This window comes from Microcaecilia unicolor, chromosome 4, assembly GCF_901765095.1.
Source record: "Microcaecilia unicolor chromosome 4, aMicUni1.1, whole genome shotgun sequence".
Taxonomy (NCBI): Eukaryota; Metazoa; Chordata; class Amphibia; order Gymnophiona; family Siphonopidae; genus Microcaecilia; species Microcaecilia unicolor.
In genome coordinates, this window is record NC_044034.1 from 154,684,329 (window position 1) to 154,703,965 (window position 19,637).

Sequence of the window (19,637 nt, forward strand, 5' to 3'; positions counted from 1 at the left end):
CGGGGCCGGCACCCCCCGAGTGTGTGCACCCGGGGCGGACCACCCCTCCCGCCCCCCCCCCTTCCTACGCCACTGACTCAAAGGTTTCAATTCTAGCTTCAACCAGAGTCTTTCATCTACTAAAGGGAGAATTGAACTTACCACCTCCACACCTTGGGGGGGGGGGGGGGGGGAGTCTATAAACGATGCCCAAAGTAGGATGCTGGGAAGATCCGCACTAAACTAGTATTCTGCAAAGGGAACTCTGTGCAGAGCACCCTTTATAAAATACTGGTTTAGCACTTATGACTGCTGAAACCCGGTGCAAATGTTAGTGAGCAACTAATGGCAGTTGGGTGTGTAAATGACCCTATTCTATGACATTGCACCTAATTTCTGGCAACATAAGTACATAAGTATTGCCATACTGGGAAAGACCAAAGGTCCATCGAGCCCAGCATCCTGTTTCCAACAATGGCCAATCTAGGTCACAAATACTCGGCAAGATCCCAAAAATGTACAAAACATTTTATACTGCTTTTCCCAGAAATAGTGGATTTTCCCCAAGTCCATTTAATAACGGTCTATGGACTTTTCCTTTAGGAAGCCGTCCAAACCTTTTTAAAACTCCGCTAAGCTAACCGCCTTTACCACATTCTCTGGCAACGAATTCCAGAGTTTAATTACACGTTGAGTGAAGAAAGATTTTCTCCGATTCGTTTTAAATTTAATACATTGTAGCTTCATCACATGCCCCCTAGTCCTAGTATTTTTGGAAAGTGTGAACAGACGTTTCACATCTACCCGTTCTACTCCACTCATTTTTTTATAGACCTCTATCATATCTCCCCTCAGCCGCCTTTTCTCCAAGCTGAAGAGCCCTAGCCGCTTTAGCCTTTCCTCATAGGGAAGTTGTCCCATCCCCTTTATCATTTTTGTCGCCATTCTCTGCACCTTTTCTAATTTCACTATATCTTTTTTGAGATGCAGTGACCAGAATTGAACACAATATTCAAGGTGCGGTCGCACCATGGAGCAATACAAAGGCATTATAACATCCTCATTTTTGTTTTCCATTCCTTTCCTAATAATACCTAACATTCTATTTGCTTTCTTAGTCGCAGCAGCACACTGAGCAGAAGGTTTCAACGTATCATCAACGACGACACCTAGATCCCTTTCTTGGTCTGTGACTCCTAACGTGGAACCTTGCATGATGTAGCTATAATTTGGGTTCCTCTTTCCCACATGCATCACTTTGCACTTGCTCACATTAAACGTCATCTGCCATTTAGACGCCCAGTCTCCCAGTCTCGTAAGGTCCTCTTGTAATTTTTCACAATCCTCCCGCGATTTAACGACTTTGAATAACTTTGTTTCATCAGCAAATTTAATTACCTCACTAGTTACTCCCATCTCTAGGTCATTTATAAATATGTTAAAAAGCAGCGGTCCCAGAACAGACCCCTGGGGAACCCCACTAACTACCCTTCTCCATTGAGAATACTGACCATTTAACCCTACTCTCTGTTTTCTATCTTTTAACCAGTTTTTAATCCACAATAGAACACTACCTCCTATCCCATGACTCTCCAATTTCCTCTGGAGTCTTTCATGAGGTACTTTGTAAAACGCCTTCTGAAACTCCAGATACACAATATCAACCGGCTCACCTTTATCCACGTTTGTTCACCCCTTCAAAGAAATGTAGTAGATTGGTGAGGCAAGATTTCCCTTCACTAAATCTATGTTGACTTTGTCTCATTAATCCATGCTTTTGAATATGCTCTGTAATTTTGTTCTTAATAATAGTCTCTACCATTTTGCCCGGCACCGACATCAGACTCACCGGTCTATAATTTCCCGGATCTCCTCTGGAACCTTTTTTAAAAATCGGCGTTACGCTAGCCACCCCCCAATCTTCAGGTACCATGCTCGATTTTAAGGATAAATTACATATTTTTAACAATAGCTCCGCAAGCTCATTATTCAGTTCTATCAGTACTCTGGGATGAATACCATCTGGTCCAGGAGATTTGCTACTCTTCAGTTTGTAGAACTGCCACATTACATCTTCCAGGTTTACAGAGAATTCATTAAGTTTCTCCGACTCGTCAGCTTCAAATACCATTTCCAGCACCGGTATCCCAACCAAATCTTCCTCGATGAAGACCAAAGCAAAGAATTCATTTAATCTCTCCCTGACCTCTCCATTCCCCGTTTTCTTCCCATGGCCACATCCCTTTGAGTTGCACTCTATAATTTAGACATGCATTTTATAGAATAGGGCAGATCCGCACATGCCCAAATGAATGTCAATTAATACCAATAATTGATTCTTGATGGCTTATTAACTAATTAGTTTGCATGTGGATCTGGGATCTGCCCCAAATTTTGGTGACCTATATAGATTCTGGGGGCTTGTGTAAGATGTGAAAAGGAAATGCAATTTCCAAAACTGCTATCTTTGAAACTATCTATTATCATCCCTCAGTCTGAGATTTTTTTGCTTCTTTTTTATGTGGTTTTATTTATTTATTTATTTATTTATTTATTTATTTATTTATTTATTTTTTACAGTGTTTGAGATTTTTGCTGCTTTCTTTTTCCTTCCAAACAGCATTCTAGTTCTAACCTGATTTTTCTTTTCCACCAGGATTTATTTGGAAAGCCTAAGGATGTTTTTGCTCTCCGTATGGACTGCCCATTTTTGATTTATGATGGGAGTAATTATGCAAGTCAAATTATAACAAAATGTTTGTTTCCTGGAACCTAGTTTGAAAAAGTCAGCTTCAAGATGGAAGAAAATGCCAAGAATTTCTGGGATAAAGATATTGCATAAACATAAGAAACACAAAACTAAGAGTCCCCTTTTCTTTCTTTTGGCCAAGTTTCTTTATTTGTTAATTATATAAACAAAAATAGCAATATTATATATTATTTGTACATTTGATACTGACTTTCTCAAATGGAATCATAGCAGTTTGCAAATACAGTGACATAAAGCAAATATCCAAAATACTGATGAACTTGCTAAACAGATATCAGCTAAGAAATTAACAGTATTCCACTGACCTGTCAAGACCAACTCTCAGTCCCAAAAGGCCTGTGCAAAATATTGTATATACTCGAATATAAACCTATTCAAGGATTGAGTGGAGGAGTAACCTAGTGGTTAGTGCAGCAGACTTTGATTCTGGAGAACTGGGTTTGATTTCCACTGCAGGTCCTGGTGACTCTTGGCAAGTCACTTAACCCTCCATATACCGTAGCTGCAAAAACCACAGAAAGGTGGTCTATCAAGTCCCATTCTCTATATAGTAACAATAGTAAATGATGGAAGATAAAGACGTGAATGGTCCATCCAATCTGTCCAACAAGACAAACTCATTTTACAAGGTATGTGAGAATTTATATGTATACACAAGTTTGATTTGTCCTATAAACAAAGATAACAGGTCCCCCCCCCCCCTAAAAAGGGGGAAAAAAAACCTGTTCTCAAACAGAAGTCGATGCTGGGCATTTCTTCCTCCCCACACCCCCTCCCTGCGGTTACTGACATTTTCCCTACTTCACTCCTCCCCCTCCCCCATCACTGCAGTTATTGGCTTTAAATTGCAGTTCCTTCCAAGTACTAGTTGAATACCCCAGGGCAGCTGGGGTGTCCTTCAGGGTCCCAGGTCTGTAGAAGGGCTGGGTGGCTGTTTGCTGCTTTGCTACAGGTAGCTGAGGGCTATTGAGGTAGTCAGAAGCAGAGCCTCAGGTCCTGTTGTGAACCCAGAAGGGCTCGCAGCTGGAACAGTCTGGGGAAGTGGGGACCTTGGTCACTGAGAGAAAAGAGGCTTCAGGCTGTTCTTGGGCCTGTTGGAAGCGACTCCTTCTCCTTTGGCTGACATTGACAAAAGCTATGCACTGGGCTGGTGCAGGGCCTTCAGCATCTGCACATGCTCAAGGCGCAGCGCATAGTTTTTGTCAGCATCAGTTGAAGGAGAAAGTTGCAGCAAGTTAAAGCTGGCAACCGTGGGAGTGAGGGAAGGGGGTGGAGGAAGAAGAAAGCCAGTAACAGTGAGGACTATAAACTGAGATCATTTTTGGACCTTTTTTTGGTCCAAAAGTCTCGGTTTATATTCGAGTATATATGGTAAGCCTTCAATTCCTTCTTAAATCTTTATAGATTTAATTCAGACTAAACCAATAATGGTAATGAGTTCCACAACCAAGGGAACAAAAAGCTGATAGCCTTGTACCATCCATTCTAGCCCCAGGAATAACATCTTTCATGATCTTGAGAGCACAGGGCTCGTGAAGGAGCATAAGAAATGAAGGAGCCCTTTTACTAACCTGTGCTAAGAAATGGGCTTAGTGGATCCTTATGTGAAACTTTACTGCACGCTAAACCCATTTGTAGCATGGCAGTCAAAAAGGACTTTCTTCTATTCGTTGAATATATGGTCAAGCACTAATGTTTAGGCTTACTAACAAATTTTACAATTTACAACTTAAAGAGGCTAAGAAACTATTATTCAAAGTTGATATGCAATTTAGATAATCTTGGAAAGAACTATAACATAGCTGCATCATTAACCCTTAGGAAGACTGCTAGTCTGAATGTTACCCTTAAGGCAAATGCTCTAGCTTCTTATTTCACAACAAAGGTAGAAAAAATATGCAGTTCCATCCATTGCTCCTCCTATCACATGTACCAATCCATTATCAAATGATGCAGTCTCCTTTCCTTGCTTGTATCTAGCTGGTCATCATTTACTTTCCCCTCACTGTCACTAATTATCCTTAACTCTTTCTTCCATGAAGTGGACCTCTTGTTTACTAGATCCAATACCATTGAACTGACTGTCTCTACTCACTATCTTTTATTGTACATTTTACATAAGGGGCAAAGTCTTTCAACTGGTCCCATTCTATTGCTCTGGAAAAAGGCAGCAGTCAATCCTCTTCTTAAAAAGTCTTCACTTGACCCATATTACCAGAAAATTTTCATCCAATGTCCAATTTATATTTTACCTCTAAGCTATTAGAAAAAAATTGTTTTCAAACAGCTTCTTTCCCGAATATCAACACTACCTATTCTGCATGCTAGACAATTTGGCTTTAGGTCACACCACACTAGACAGACTACGGTGACAGCTTTGCTTAGTAAACTCCATTCAGTGCTTGATACAGGTAACATTGTTCTTGTAGTGTCATTTGACCTTTCAGCAGCCTTTAACTTGGTTCATCATTCTTTGCTTCGGTTCAGGCTTCAAGCTATTGGTTCATCTAGCACTACCCGCCAGTGTTTTTTTTTTCCCAATTCTTTCAGGTCAAACTTTTTCTGTGGTCACTTCTGTTTCATTCGCTATGGATTCAGAAATACACTATGGGAGTCCTCAGTGTTCTATCCTGTCCCCTCTACTTTTCACTATCTTTCCGAGTCTTTATTGAGGTACTAAAGTAAGACCCAACATGGGTCCGTGTTTCAGTGGACTTGCTACCTGCTTCAAGGATTACAGAACTTCTGAAGCCACTGCACTGTGTTTGGTCCCTGATACAATAAATATCTTTGTAAGCACCAACAGCGCTGCTAGTGGAGGGCAGTATTGCCAAGCAGTAACCAAGTTCACAGCAACGCCGTCTTGAGGGTCATAAGTCACCCACTTCTCCTTGTTGGTTCTTTTGATCTTTTGAACTCTCATTTCTCATATCTCCCTACAGGCATGTCTTTTGGCTCTTTTTGACTGGTTGTCCACAAATAAATTAGTCCTCAACCCTGCCAAAACAATAACCTGCTGGTTTACTGGCAAGCACCCAAGGCCTACTGTTACCCCAATACTTTTCACTCTACCAATTCCAACACTTGATTCATTTAAATACTTGAGTCATTTTTGACTCAAAACTTTCATTCAAAAAACAAATCTCTCAAGTACTTAAGCAGGGCTTCTTGGTCCTACGCAATCTGCGCTCAGTAAAGAAGTACTTTGACTTTGATTAACTGCACACTGCGATGAAGCTGCAGTGTAGTAAATTTAAAATGAATCGTAGGAAATTTTTCTTCACTCAACGTATAGTTAGACTCTGGAATTCGTTGCCGGGAAAAGTGGTTAAGGAGGTTGACTTAGCGGACTTTAAAAAGGGTTGGACGGCTTCCTGGAGGAAAAGGCCATAGAATGTTATTGAATGGACATGGGAATAAGCCACTGTTTCTGGGATGGGTGGGACAAATTGTTTGTTCTTTTGGCCGCTGTCGGAGACAGGGTGCTGGGCTCGATGGACCCTTGGTCTGTCCCGGCATGGTGATGCTTATGTACTTATCCATGTGTTTTTAATAATACTGTTAGATTATTGTAATTCAGTACATGCTGGTATTACTCTGTATCAATTGTGCCGTTTGTACATTTTATAGAACACTGCTATGCGTTTCCTTTGTCAAGCCCAAAGGAGTGATCATACCACTCCACTTCTATCCAAGCTACATTGGTTGCCAGTGAAGTACCACATCTATTTTAAAGTTCTCTGTCTAGTTCATAAGGCCTTACATTTAGGACATCCGCTTTATCTTTCATCCCCGACTATTCCATACACACCAAATCGAGCATTACGTTCCATTAATGCCTACCGCATGGTCCTGCCTTCTCAGAAACGGGTGCACTATGAGACAACAAAGCAGTTTGCTTTTCTTTTTGGCTCCAAAGCTTTGGAATGACATGCCACCATGGATCAGATTGGAACTTTCCTATGATAAATGTAAGTCCCAACTTTAAGCTCACTATTTTTAGCAAGCATTTGGTTTTCCTTTCCCTACAACTTGTTAGGGTGGTCTTTACTACAGATGGAGATGAAGGACAGTGTATCCCTGTGTAACTGATTTCCTGTATGCATGACATTTGCTACCTCTTTTCAGTTTGAATATGGCATTCTTCTCTGTTTATTTTAAGATATACATTACTTTGTTGTAAACCGCTATGATCTGGCATGTCAGTAACAATGGTATTTCAAGTATATTAATAAACACAATGTTAGCATTAGCGTGCTATCAATTTAAATGTAGTCTTCTGTCTCATAGCTTGCAAATTTCTGACTTCAGCTTGACATTACCCTAATGACTGTATAATAATCTTTTCTAAGGTGGTGATTTCAACTCAATAAGGCCCCTATTTATTAGCACATCATATGTAATAACATTATCACATGCTAAGCATTAGTAAATAGGGGCCTAAATGAAAGATTTCTATATCTTTCTTTTTATCTTTCTCATGTGCATTTTTATAGAAACATCCCCTCCGCCCCCCCAGCCTAGGTCACACATCTTCAAAACAATTTGTCAAAAATTTGTCAATTTTTTTTTATGGAAAATAAAACACACAGCAGGTCATGACAACCCTCCCCCCCTTTTTTTTTAAATGAACATCTTCAGAATATTTCTAAAGGAGTTGCTGTATGGCCAAAACAAACAAACCTCTCTCCCTCCACACCCTCCTTATATCCTCTGTATCCTGCTAGTCATCCTGTACAGGCAGTGGAGTAAGTTTAAGTGGGGAATCCAAGCAAAGGTTTGCTGGGGGCCTTCACCACCCTTACTAAAGCCATAACATTTCTAGGATGCGAGTACTACAAAGATTGGACTTACCCCTAGCATGCTGCCATGCTTCCTCTTGAAATTTCTTCTTTATTCCATTAAATTATCTAATCCTTCTCCCTTCCACAGGTTACTAGAGAAACACTTTTAAGTGCATCATCTCCTGCTGCTGGTGTTCTCATGATAAATATCACATGATTCTGGGGTACCTACAGTCTTTGTAGTGTTCTACCTGTGGTGGTAGGGATCACCGGGTCCCCCTTCTTGACTGGATCCAAATCTGCACTACGAAGGTCTAGGCAATATTTGTCACTGGTTACGGGCCAGAAAGGTTCGGGGTGGATCTAGTCAATTTGCTCTCCAGCACTGTTCCAATCCTGCAAGGTTAGGAAAAATGCTTCATCACAATCAAAATTAAATACCCTGCATCAAGAAGTTTATGTACTAATGGGTATTACTGCCAATGCAGTGCACAAGATTGTTTGGTGCCATTTTGAATTTATCAAGAGTTGAGTGGAGGGAAACTGTCTTCTCCCCTTGTGGCTGGACACCTTCTGGACATGCTCATAGGCCACAAAGGTAGGGAGGAGAGGAAGTGCAAATGAATTTCTGTATGGGGTTTGGAGGAAGAGAGGCAGGTACAACAGGGGGAACAAAGCCCAGTAGCCTTTTTTTTTCTTTTTACTTGGTAGAGGAAACAATTAATGTTCTGGCCCACAAGCCACTTTTTTTGAAGGTAGGGGGATAGGTCTCTATGCAAATAGGTAGTGTTGCTATGGTTACACTGCCTTTACTGTAGGTACTACTGTCACATTGTACATCTCATAATTATCATATTTCCCTCATTAAAATGGAAAATATTGCCCTAGTTAAAACCTATCATCCTTATATTACAAGGTGGGTTGGGAGCAGAGCTTTTTTCCAGTGGGTACTATGTACCTGCTAAAATTGACCCATGGTCCCCAAGTATTAATGAAAGAGCCCAGACTCTGCACATCAATGCAGCCTTTTCATAGATTCTGAGGTTGGTTGCGGGGATTCTGGCTATTGTGGGGCAGAGCTCCCAGTGATCATCTCATGCCTGAAGGATAGCCTGGCACTTGAGTATTAGCACCGTTTTTGCTAGAAAAAAATGCACTGGTTAGGACACACATATTCCAAAATTATTTATCACATTCCTGTCCAAATTTTAATAAGGATTCCCCTTACCTTAAAGAATTTAGGGGACCATTTACTAAGCTGCAATATAAAGTGGCCTTAGCATACCCTTACACAGGAATGCCAGGGCCATTTTTACCACAGCCAAAAAAAATGTCTCTTTTCCTATTATTTTCATTTCTGGCCATGGGCTATTAACAAAATATCTAAAATCCTCACCAAACTTAACAGTTGTGTATATTAATCAGATTAAATTAAATCAAGGAAGAAAAAGCCTCAGCAAACCCCAACCATTTAAAACATTTGGTCAATCACGGGCTTAGTTGCAATCACTGGCATAAAAAACCTCCATTGATCAATTATTAATTTTTAACCAATTTAAATTTTTCATAAAAGCACTTAGCTTGAAAAAAAAAAAGCATGTAGCTTGCACAAAAGCCCCTCTGTTTACAGTGTTAAAGAAAATCCATCTCTGACAATGACAAGAATTTCGAAAAAAATGCGTCTGGGAATAGCAGAGAGAGCTGGAGTACATTTTTAACCTTGGTCAGCACCGCATCGCTGTTGCATAAGGGCTAGTGTTGTCATTAGTATGCAGCCATTTTTGAAAATTATCACAGCAGTACTTACTGCTCCCTATTTTGTAGGTGACAAGGGGTCCAGCGTTATCCGTGCGCTAACCAGTTAGCGCATGGTAATGTAGATGCATGAACTGGTTAGCACAGGAACACCAACTCTCTGCCCTGACACCTCCCCTCAAAAAATTACAAAAAAATATTTAGCGGTTAGCACTTACACATAGCAGAACTAATGTGGAACACTTTAGCGTGTCCTGTATTAGGAGTGCGTTAGTGCCTATCATTCTTAGTAAAAGGGTACCTTAATATTTATAACACAAATGCTGTTTATATCCAAAAAGCATCATTTATCCCCCCTTGGGGATCTTGCCAGGATTACTGTGTTCACAGAAATGGCTTTTAAGTGAAAGAAGGGTAAAGGGATACCAATCAAAAGGCATTGCTTTATAATTACCCTGTTAAATAACCTCACAGCAATATGAAGTCATCACATAAATTTCTTTTTCTTGAGGCTGCCCATTGTACTCTCATGTACCACTCCTTTATTTACACCTAGAAAGGATCCAAGCACACCCTTGCTTCTTGTGAAATTTTCATTTGGTTTGGCCAAATGCTACTAACTGTAGGTGTGGACAGGAATACTTAATTCCAATTGTTTGAAAAATATTGTGCAAGTCTGAAAAACTACCTTGGTGTGTTATTGTGGCACATGAGAAAATGACACAGTACCCAGCAAAACTGTGCATTGCATGAGAGATTATCTACCTATAATGTCTCTTTTGTAACGAACTTTTGGGTCAACATATGTGCCCATCCTGTGACTGCTTGCCCTTATCTGCTCAATTTCCTGCATATAAGATCACTTTTCTATCAGCTCATTTTCATTTACTCTGATATTGGCATACATTTCCCTTACCAGGCTCTAATGACCTCATGAGCAGGCGGTACATAATTTCAGCCTTGCAATCTATTTTCATCATGAAGTAATTCATGGGGAAAGATTCCAGGGTTAGGAAAATGCAAGGTGAAAGAAAAACTGCAAACATCCTACACACTGATTTATGAACATGAATTGGAGGAAGTACATCTTGCGAACAAAAATTTAATTCGTGGCAGCTCTTGGAAGCAGGATATATTCTAGAGAAAAGCATCATGCAACTAAAAATATGCAGAGGAGGCTATCTTGGAGTTTAGCATGAAACTGGTGCTTGCCTTCATCACTACTCACTTTTTTTTTTGATTACTGGTACTTCTGTTGGGGGCATATGCTGGAACAATCATAACTGATGAGGTTCATTTATGCATCAATATGCCAATGTGAACTGACACTTCTTTAAAAGATATCACTAATTTTTACATTGTTCATTGGTGTGGAATCCTATACCCTGCAGATGATATTGTCCACCAGAAAAACATCAAGTAACTCACATTTGTGAGGCATGCTGGTACCTGCCAGTGCCATTGCAGAAGTATCTAGTCACTCACTTATTAAAAGGTGCCCTAGTAACTGTCAACACCAATGTGTCAGCTATTCTGTATGCAATAGTAGTTTTTGAGGTTTCTTTTGGACATATTCAGGCTCATTTTCGAAAGAGAAGGATGCCCATCTTTCGACATAAATCGGAAGATGGGTGTCCTTCGCACAGGGTCATCCAAATCGGTATAATCGAAAGCCGATTTTGGACATCCCCAACTGCTTTCCGTTGCAGGACGACCAAAGTTCATAGGGGTGTCGGAGGAGTAGCGAAGGCGGGACTTGGGCGTGCCTAACACATGGGCGCCCTTGACCCATAATGGAAAAAAAGGGTGTCCCTGACGAGCACTTGGACAACTTTATCTGGTCCTGTTTTTCTTACGACCAAGGCACAAAAAGGTGCCCGAACTGACCAGATGACCGTCACCAACCCCCTCCCACCCTCAAAAAAAATCTTTAAAAATATTTTGTGGCAGCCTCTATGCCAGCCTCAAATGTTATACTCCAGTCCATCACAGCAGTATGCAGGTCCCTGGAGCAGTTTTAGTGGGTGCTGCAGTGCACTTCAGGCAGGCAGACCCAGGCTCAACCCCCCCCCTACCTGTTACACTTGTGGTGGTAAATGTGAGTCCTCCAAAACCCACTGTACTCACATCTAGGTGCCCCCCTTCACCCATAAGGGCTATGGTTGTGGTGTACAGTTGTGGGGTTTGGGGGGTTCAGCACACAAGGTAAGGGAGCTATGTACCTGGGAGCAATTTATGAAGTCCACTGCCATGCCCGGTTGGTGTCCTGGCATGTCAGGGGGACCAGTGCACTACAAATGCTGGCTCCTCCCATGACCAAAGGGCTTGCATTTGGTTGCTTCTGAGATGGGCATCCTTGGTTTCCATTATTGCCGAAAATCAGAAACGACCAAGTCTAGGGACGACCATCTCTAAGAACAACCTAAATTTCAAGATTTGGGAGTCCCCAACCGTATTATCAAAACGAAAGATGGATGTCCATCTTGTTTCGATAATACGGGTTTCCCCGCCCCTCCATCGGGACGTTTTGTGAAGACATCCTGGGTGCCCCTTTCGATTATGCCCTCATTGTGTCATAGATATAAATCATTGACCACTACTTTGATTATAGCACGGTCTACTCCTGCATTTGCCATATAACAATTCCAAATTGAATTCCACAATTGCTTCATGGCCCTCCAAACTCCAGAAGACACTTATGGGTAAGAACCAAAATCACACCAAGACTGTTATGTCAATTTGCCCCAAGGCTGAGAAAAAATGGAGACAAATGGATTTCAGAAGAGACCACTGAGCTTGTAGAACAGAGGAATGATGCTAAATTTATGAATCCAACAAAAGCAGGAGCACTCACAGGCAAGCACTACCAGGAAGAGTAACAAAAACCACTGCTAAATTGTGACCTGCAAACTATGCTTGACCATGATCTAGAAAATGAGGATGCAACTCCTGGTAATGCAAATGATGAGAAACTAACTCAAAACTTAGATTGTTCAAGCCATCAAAAACTCAAGAACAGCAACGCAGCTAGGCCAGATCAGGTCTGCTTGGCAGTCTTAAAAGCAGGAGGCAGTATTGTTGTTCAGAGTCTATACACACTATTCTCTGCTGTATGAGCTGAAGAACATGTTCCCACTGACTGGAAACTTGCTGACATAGTAACCATACTTAAAAAAAGAAAAAAGCGATAATACCAAAAGTGAGACCTACAGGGGAAATCAGCCTCCTATCAGTTGATGGAAAAGTGATTCTGAAATAATCAGTCTGCCTACAACCAACGTTGGAAGTCAACATCTGAAAGGTGCAATGTGGTTTCAAACCAGGTATAGATCAAATCTTCTGTTGGGCCAACATTTGAAGAGAGGATAAGATGTGGAAAAAGAACCGTCACAGTGTCATTGATTTCAAAAGTGCCTTGACAGCATCCATACAGAATCTATTTAGAAAATACTTCAAGTGACTGAAATCTCACAAATATTAGACCAAATTATTTCTGCCTCCTATGATGGTACACTCTGCAAAGTAAAGATGTTTGGTGAAATATCAAACAACTTCATTGTCCAAATGGGTGTAAGACAAGGATATGGTTTGACACCACTAATATTCAATGCACTCATCGACTGGTTTGTGAGGTAAAGCTTGGCTGGACATGTGGGTATGAAATGTGGTGCAGATTGCCCAACATTAGCTGATGCAGGATATGCCAATGATATGGTTTTCATGCAAGAATCTAAATTCAAGGCCCAAAAACTACTACATATGACATAGAAAGAGCAGGAAAACTGGGATTAAAGATCAATGGAAAGAAAACCAAGTGCATAACAGCCGAAAGTTCAAGAATGGGCCTGCTAGTCTGTGGTGATCCAATAAACCAGATAAAATCAATTATCTCAGCGTTGAAAGTTGTTACAACTGCTGATATTGCAGCTAGAATCAGTAGCGCCCAAGCAGTCGACATCAGTCTAAAATGGTGGATGTGGTAGAACCACAGTGTTACACTGTAGATCAAGATGACAGATTTTAAATGTCACAATCATGACAGTCCTATACACAACAGAAACATGGACATTGCTAGCTGAGGACTTGCACAAACTGGAGATGTTCCATATGAAATACTTGCATATGATTCTTGGCATCTTGCTGCTCGAAATGAAACATCTGAGAAGTTTGCAACAATCTACAGTGGAAGAAAAGACAATCACACCTCATTGGTTTGGCCATGACTACTAAGATAGTTACTCCAGTGGTGTCAACCACCTGCCTGGAAGGTTATAAAAAGTGCTCCAAGAATGACCTGGTACAGGCAAATCAAGGCTGAAGCAAAACAGCTCCACCTCTTTATAGTTGATTTTACTGCAGCTGCTCAGAACTGGACTACATTGAAAGACAACAGATGCCCTTGCCATGGTCACCACAGCACTTGTGGGACCACTCTACCAACTAAGGAACCATCCTACTGGTGCTAGACCATCAACCTGATTTGAGGCTAGTCCAGTAGCTCAGTTGAAGTGCTTTACAAAAGAGACCTGGGTTTGACTGCCATTGCGCATCTACCAGCTCTGGAGTCAGCCAGGGCTGGGGATGGTGTGAATGCAGTGTTCACAGTCCCTGAGGCGAAGGAGCCCTAGTCCTCAAGCAACAGTGACAGTTGGAAAGGCTTAATTTCTGGGGGAGGTGGGGGTGTGGAGAAATAGCCTGGAATGCAATTTGCCCATTTTTCAAACTCTAGAGCAGCCTGCAGAGAATATGAAGGGAAGGGGGTGAGCCTAGAGCAGAAAACAGTCACTCTACTCTGTAATCCTGCCCCTCTTCTCCTGTCATTCCTGCTCAGTTCCACATACTTTTTGTCTACATGTTAAGCCCTGGTGGTTGGATCGAGGGGCTTCAGGAAGGAGCCTTGGTGCACGGTCCTCAGCTGAGGGCTGCTATTGCAATGATTGAAAATAGGAGAAAAATGTCCAGGTGGCTGTGAATGAGGGTTCATTGCACCCTGCTTCCAAAAAGGCAAGTGAAAAATTGTCAGATTTGTGTAGGAACAACTGCAGAATGTTAACCTGCTTCTTGAGTAAAGCGGTGGGGTAGCCATGTTATAAATAGAAATAAATGAAAATGGAGAAAATAAAATAAGATGATACCTTTTATTTTTTATTGGACTAATTTAATACATTTATTGATTAGCTTTCAAAAGGTAACTCTTCTTCTACAGATGATTTTCTGCAGGTCATACCAGGTTGCTGTTGACCTCAAACCACCTTGAATCTGCTTCCCTTTCTCCACTGTAGCTGAAGCAGAATGTGGAACCCCGTGGTAGCCCTGACCTAATAGTCCCTTTCCCTTTTTATGTGATTAGAAAATTAGCAGCAGGAAGAAAGATGAGATGGGGATTGCAGTCTGGTTAAGTTTTTATTTGGTTTGGTTTATCAACATTTGTTTATTTCCGATCTGAAGAAGAAGGGTTACATTTGAAAGCTAATCAAAAAATGTATTTAGTCCAATACAAAAAAGGTATTATCTTATTTTCTTTTTAATGTTTTGATTTATTTCTATTTATAACCTGCTTCTTAAAATTTAGCTCCTAGGATAAAATGTCCTGAGGAGCTATTTTGCACTAATTTTTTTCTGGGAAATGTTTTCCCTGTTTGGAAGTTTCAGAGAATTAAATCCTCAGGCAGCAAGTGTGTTCTTTTTAAAACTGTGCAGGCAAACCTGCCTTGCAAGTAAAGCGAATGCTACATACCTGTAGAAGGTATTCTCCGAGGACAGCAGGCTGATTGTTCTCACTGATGGGTGACGTCCACGGCAGCCCCTCCAATCGGAACACTTTCTAGCAAAGTCCTTTGCTAGTCCTCACGCCGATGCGCACCGCGCATGCGCGGCCGTCTTCCCGCCCGAACCGGCTCGTGCCGGCCAGTCTCATATGTAGCAAGACAAAGAGAAGGGAAGACACAACTCCAAAGGGGAGGCGGGCGGGTTTGTGAGAACAATCAGCCTGCTGTCCTCGGAGAATACCTTCTACAGGTATGTAGCATTCGCTTTCTCCGAGGACAAGCAGGCTGCTTGTTCTCACTGATGGGGTATCCCTAGCCCCCAGGCTCACTCAAAACAACAAACAAAAAAAACAGCACCACGGGTCTTTAAAAATGGAACACAGTTCTTTAATGAATGAGCCTTGACAAAAAGACCCGACACGGGCCGTGTTTCGGTGACTAGCACCTGCGTCAGGGGTCACAGTGATGACGTGGAAAACTTGGGGAATAACTCGAATATATTCCTCTACAATATATTCGAGTTATTCCCCAAGTTTTCCACGTCATCACTGTGACCCCTGACGCAGGTGCTAGTCACCGAAACACGGCCCGTGTTGGGTCTTTTTGTCAAGGCTCATTCATTAAAGAACTGTGTTCCATTTTTAAAGGCCCGTGGTGCTGTTTTTTTGTTTGGACTTTAGTTTGTACTTTGTTCCCTCTCTTTTGTTACATCTCACTCAAAACAACAACCATGGTCAATTGGGCCTCGCAACGGCGAGGACATAACTGAGATTGACCTAAAAAATTTACCAACTAACTGAGAGTGCAGCCTGGAACAGAACAAACATGGGCCTAGGGGGGTGGAGTTGGATTCTAAACCCCGAACAGATTCTGAAGCACTGACTGCCCGAACCGACTGTCGCGTCGGGTATCCTGCTGCAGGCAGTAATGAGATGTGAATGTGTGGACAGATGACCACGTCGCAGCTTTGCAAATCTCTTCAATAGTGGCTGACTTCAAGTGGGCTACCAACGCTGCCATGGCTCTAACATTATGAGCCGTGACATTACCCTCAAGAGCCAGCCCAGCCTGGGCGTAAGTGAAGGAAATGCAATCTGCTAGCCAATTGGATATGGTGCGTTTTCCTACAGCCACTCCCCTCCTGTTGGGATCAAAAGAAACAAACAATTGGGCGGACTGTCTGTTGGGCTGTGTCCACTCCAGATAGAAGGCCAATGCTCTCTTGCAGTCCAATGTGTGCAGCTGACGTTCAGCAGGGCAGGAATGAGGACGGGGAAAGAATGTTGGCAAGACAATTGACTGGTTCAGATGGAACTCCGACACAACCTTTGGCAAGAACTTAGGGTGAGTGCGGAGGACTACTCTGTTATGATGAAATTTGGTGTAAGGGGCCTGGGCTACCAGGGCCTGAAGCTCACTGACTCTACGAGCTGAAGTAACTGCCACCAAGAAAATGACCTTCCAGGTCAAGTACTTCAGATGGCAGGAATTCAGTGGCTCAAAAGGAGGTTTCATCAGCTGGGTGAGAATGACATTGAGATCCCATGACACTGTAGGAGGCTTGACAGGGGGCTTTGACAAAAGCAAACCTCTCATGAAGTGAACAACTAAAGGCTGTCCTGAGATCGGCTTACCTTCCACACGGTAATGGTATGCACTGATTGCACTAAGGTGAACCCTTACAGAGTTGGTCTTGAGACCAGACTCAGATAGGTGCAGAAGGTATTCAAGCAGGGTCTGTGTAGGACAAGAGCGAGGATCTAGGGCCTTGCTGTCACACCAGACGGCAAACCTCCTCCATAGAAAGAAGTAACTCCTCTTAGTGGAATCTTTCCTGGAAGCAAGCAAGATGCGGGAGACACCCTCTGACAGACCCAAAGAGGCAAAGTCTACGCTCTCAACATCCAGGCCGTGAGAGCCAGGGACCGGAGGTTGGGATGCAGAAGCGCCCCTTCGTCCTGTGTGATGAGGGTCGGAAAACACTCCAATCTCCACGGTTCTTCGGAGGACAACTCCAGAAGAAGAGGGAACCAGATCTGACGCGGCCAAAAAGGAGCAATCAGAATCATGGTGCCTTGTTCTTGCTTGAGTTTCAACAAAGTCTTCCCCACCAGAGGTATGGGAGGATAAGCATACAGCAGACCCTCCCCCCAGTCCAGGAGGAAGGCATCCGATGCCAGTCTGCCGTGGGCCTGAAGCCTGGAACAGAACTGAGGGACTTTGTGGTTGGCTCGAGATGCGAAGAGATCCACCAAGGGGGTGCCCCACACCTGGAAGATCTGTCGCACTACACGGGAATTGAGCGACCACTCGTGAGGTTGCATAATCCTGCTCAACCTGTCGGCCAGACTGTTGTTTACGCCTGCCAGATATGTGGCTTGGAGCACCATGCCGTGATGGCGAGCCCAGAGCCACATGCTGACGGCTTCCTGACACAGGGGGCGAGATCTGGTGCCCCCCTGCTTGTTGACATAATACATGGCAACCTGGTTGTCTGTCTGAATTTGGATAATTTGGTGGGACAGCCAATCTCTGAAAGCCTTCAGAGCGTTCCAGATCGCTCGTAACTCCAGAAGATTGATCTGTAGATCGCGTTCCTGGAGGGACCAGTTTCCTTGGGTGTGAAGCCCATCGACATGAGCTCCCCATCCCAGGAGAGACGCATCCGTGGTCAGCACTTTTTGTGGCTGAGGAATTTGGAAAGGACGTCCCAGAGTCAAATTGGACCAAATCGTCCACCAATACAGGGATTTGAGAAAACTCGTGGACAGGTGGATCACGTTTTCTAGATCCCCAGCAGCCTGAAACCACTGGGAAGCTAGGGTCCATTGAGCAGATCTCATGTGAAGGCGGGCCATGGGAGTCACATGAACTGTGGAGGCCATGTGGCCCAACAATCTCAACATCTGCCGAGCTGTGACCTGCTGGGACGCTCGCACCCGCGAGACGAGGGACAACAAGTTGTTGGCTCTCGTCTCCGGGAGATAGGCGCGAGCCGTCCGAGAATCCAGCAGAGCTCCTATGAATTCGAGTTTCTGCACTGGGAGAAGATGGGACTTTGGATAATTTATCACAAACCCCAGTAGCTCCAGGAGGCGAATAGTCATCTGCATGGACTGCAGGGCTCCTGCCTCGGATGTGTTCTTCACCAGCCAATCGTCGAGATATGGGAACACGTGCACCCCCAGCCTGCGAAGTGCCGCTGCTACTACAGCCAAGCACTTTGTGAACACCCTGGGCGCAGAGGCGAGCCCAAAGGGTAGCACACAGTACTGGAAGTGACGTGTGCCCAGATGAAATCGCAGATACTGTCTGTGAGCTGGCAGTATCGGGATGTGCGTGTAGGCGTCCTTCAAGTCCAGAGAGCATAGCCAATCGTTTTCCTGAATCATGGGTAGAAGGGTGCCCAGGGAAAGCATCCTGAACTTTTCTTTGACCAGATATTTGTTCAGGGCCCTTAGGTCTAGGATGGGACGCATCCCCCCTGTTTTCTTTTCCACAAGGAAGTACCTGGAATAGAATCCCAGCCCTTCCTGCCCAGATGGCACGGGCTCGACCGCATTGGCGCTGAGAAGGGCGGAGAGTTCCTCTGCAAGTACTCGCTTGTGCTGGAAGCTGTAAGACTGAGCTCCCGGTGGACAATTTGGAGGTTTTGAGGCCAAATTGAGGGTGTATCCTTGCCGGACTATTTGAAGAACCCACTGATCGGAGGTTATGAGAGGCCACCTTTGGTGAAAAGCTTTCAACCTCCCTCCGACTGGCAGGTCGCCCGGCACTGACACTTGGATGTCGGCTATGCTCTGCTGGAGCCAGTCAAAAGCTTGTCCCTTGCTTTTGCTGGGGAGCCGAGGGGCCTTGCTGAGGCACACGCTGCTGACGAGAGCGAGCGCGCTGGGGCTTAGCCTGGGCCGCAGGCTGTCGAGAAGGAGGATTGTACCTACGCTTACCAGAAGAGTAGGGAACAGTCTTCCTTCCCCCCAAAAATCTTCTACCTGTAGAGGTAGAGGCTGAAGGCTGCCGGCGGGAGAACTTGTCGAATGCGGTGTCCCGCTGGTGGAGCTGCTCTACCACCTGTTCGACTTTTTCTCCAAAAATATTGTCCGCACGGCAAGGCGAGTCCGCAATCCGCTGCTGGATCCTATTCTCCAGGTCGGAGGCACGCAGCCATGAGAGTCTGCGCATCACCACACCTTGAGCAGCGGCCCTGGACGCAACATCAAAGGTGTCATACACCCCTCTGGCCAGGAATTTTCTGCACGCCTTCAGCTGCCTGACCACCTCCTGAAATGGCTTGGCTTGCTCAGGGGGGAGCGTGTCCACCAAGCCCGCCAACTGTCGCACATTGTTCCGCATGTGTATGCTCGTGTAGAGCTGGTACGACTGAATTTTGGCCACGAGCATAGAGGAATGGTAGGCCTTCCTCCCAAAGGAGTCCAAGGTTCTAGAGTCCTTGCCCGGGGGTGCCGAAGCATGCTCCCTAGAACTCTTGGCCTTCTTTAGGGCCAAATCCACAACTCCAGAGTCATGAGGCAACTGAGTGCGCATCAGCTCTGGGTTCACGGACCTGTGTCTGCAACCGTG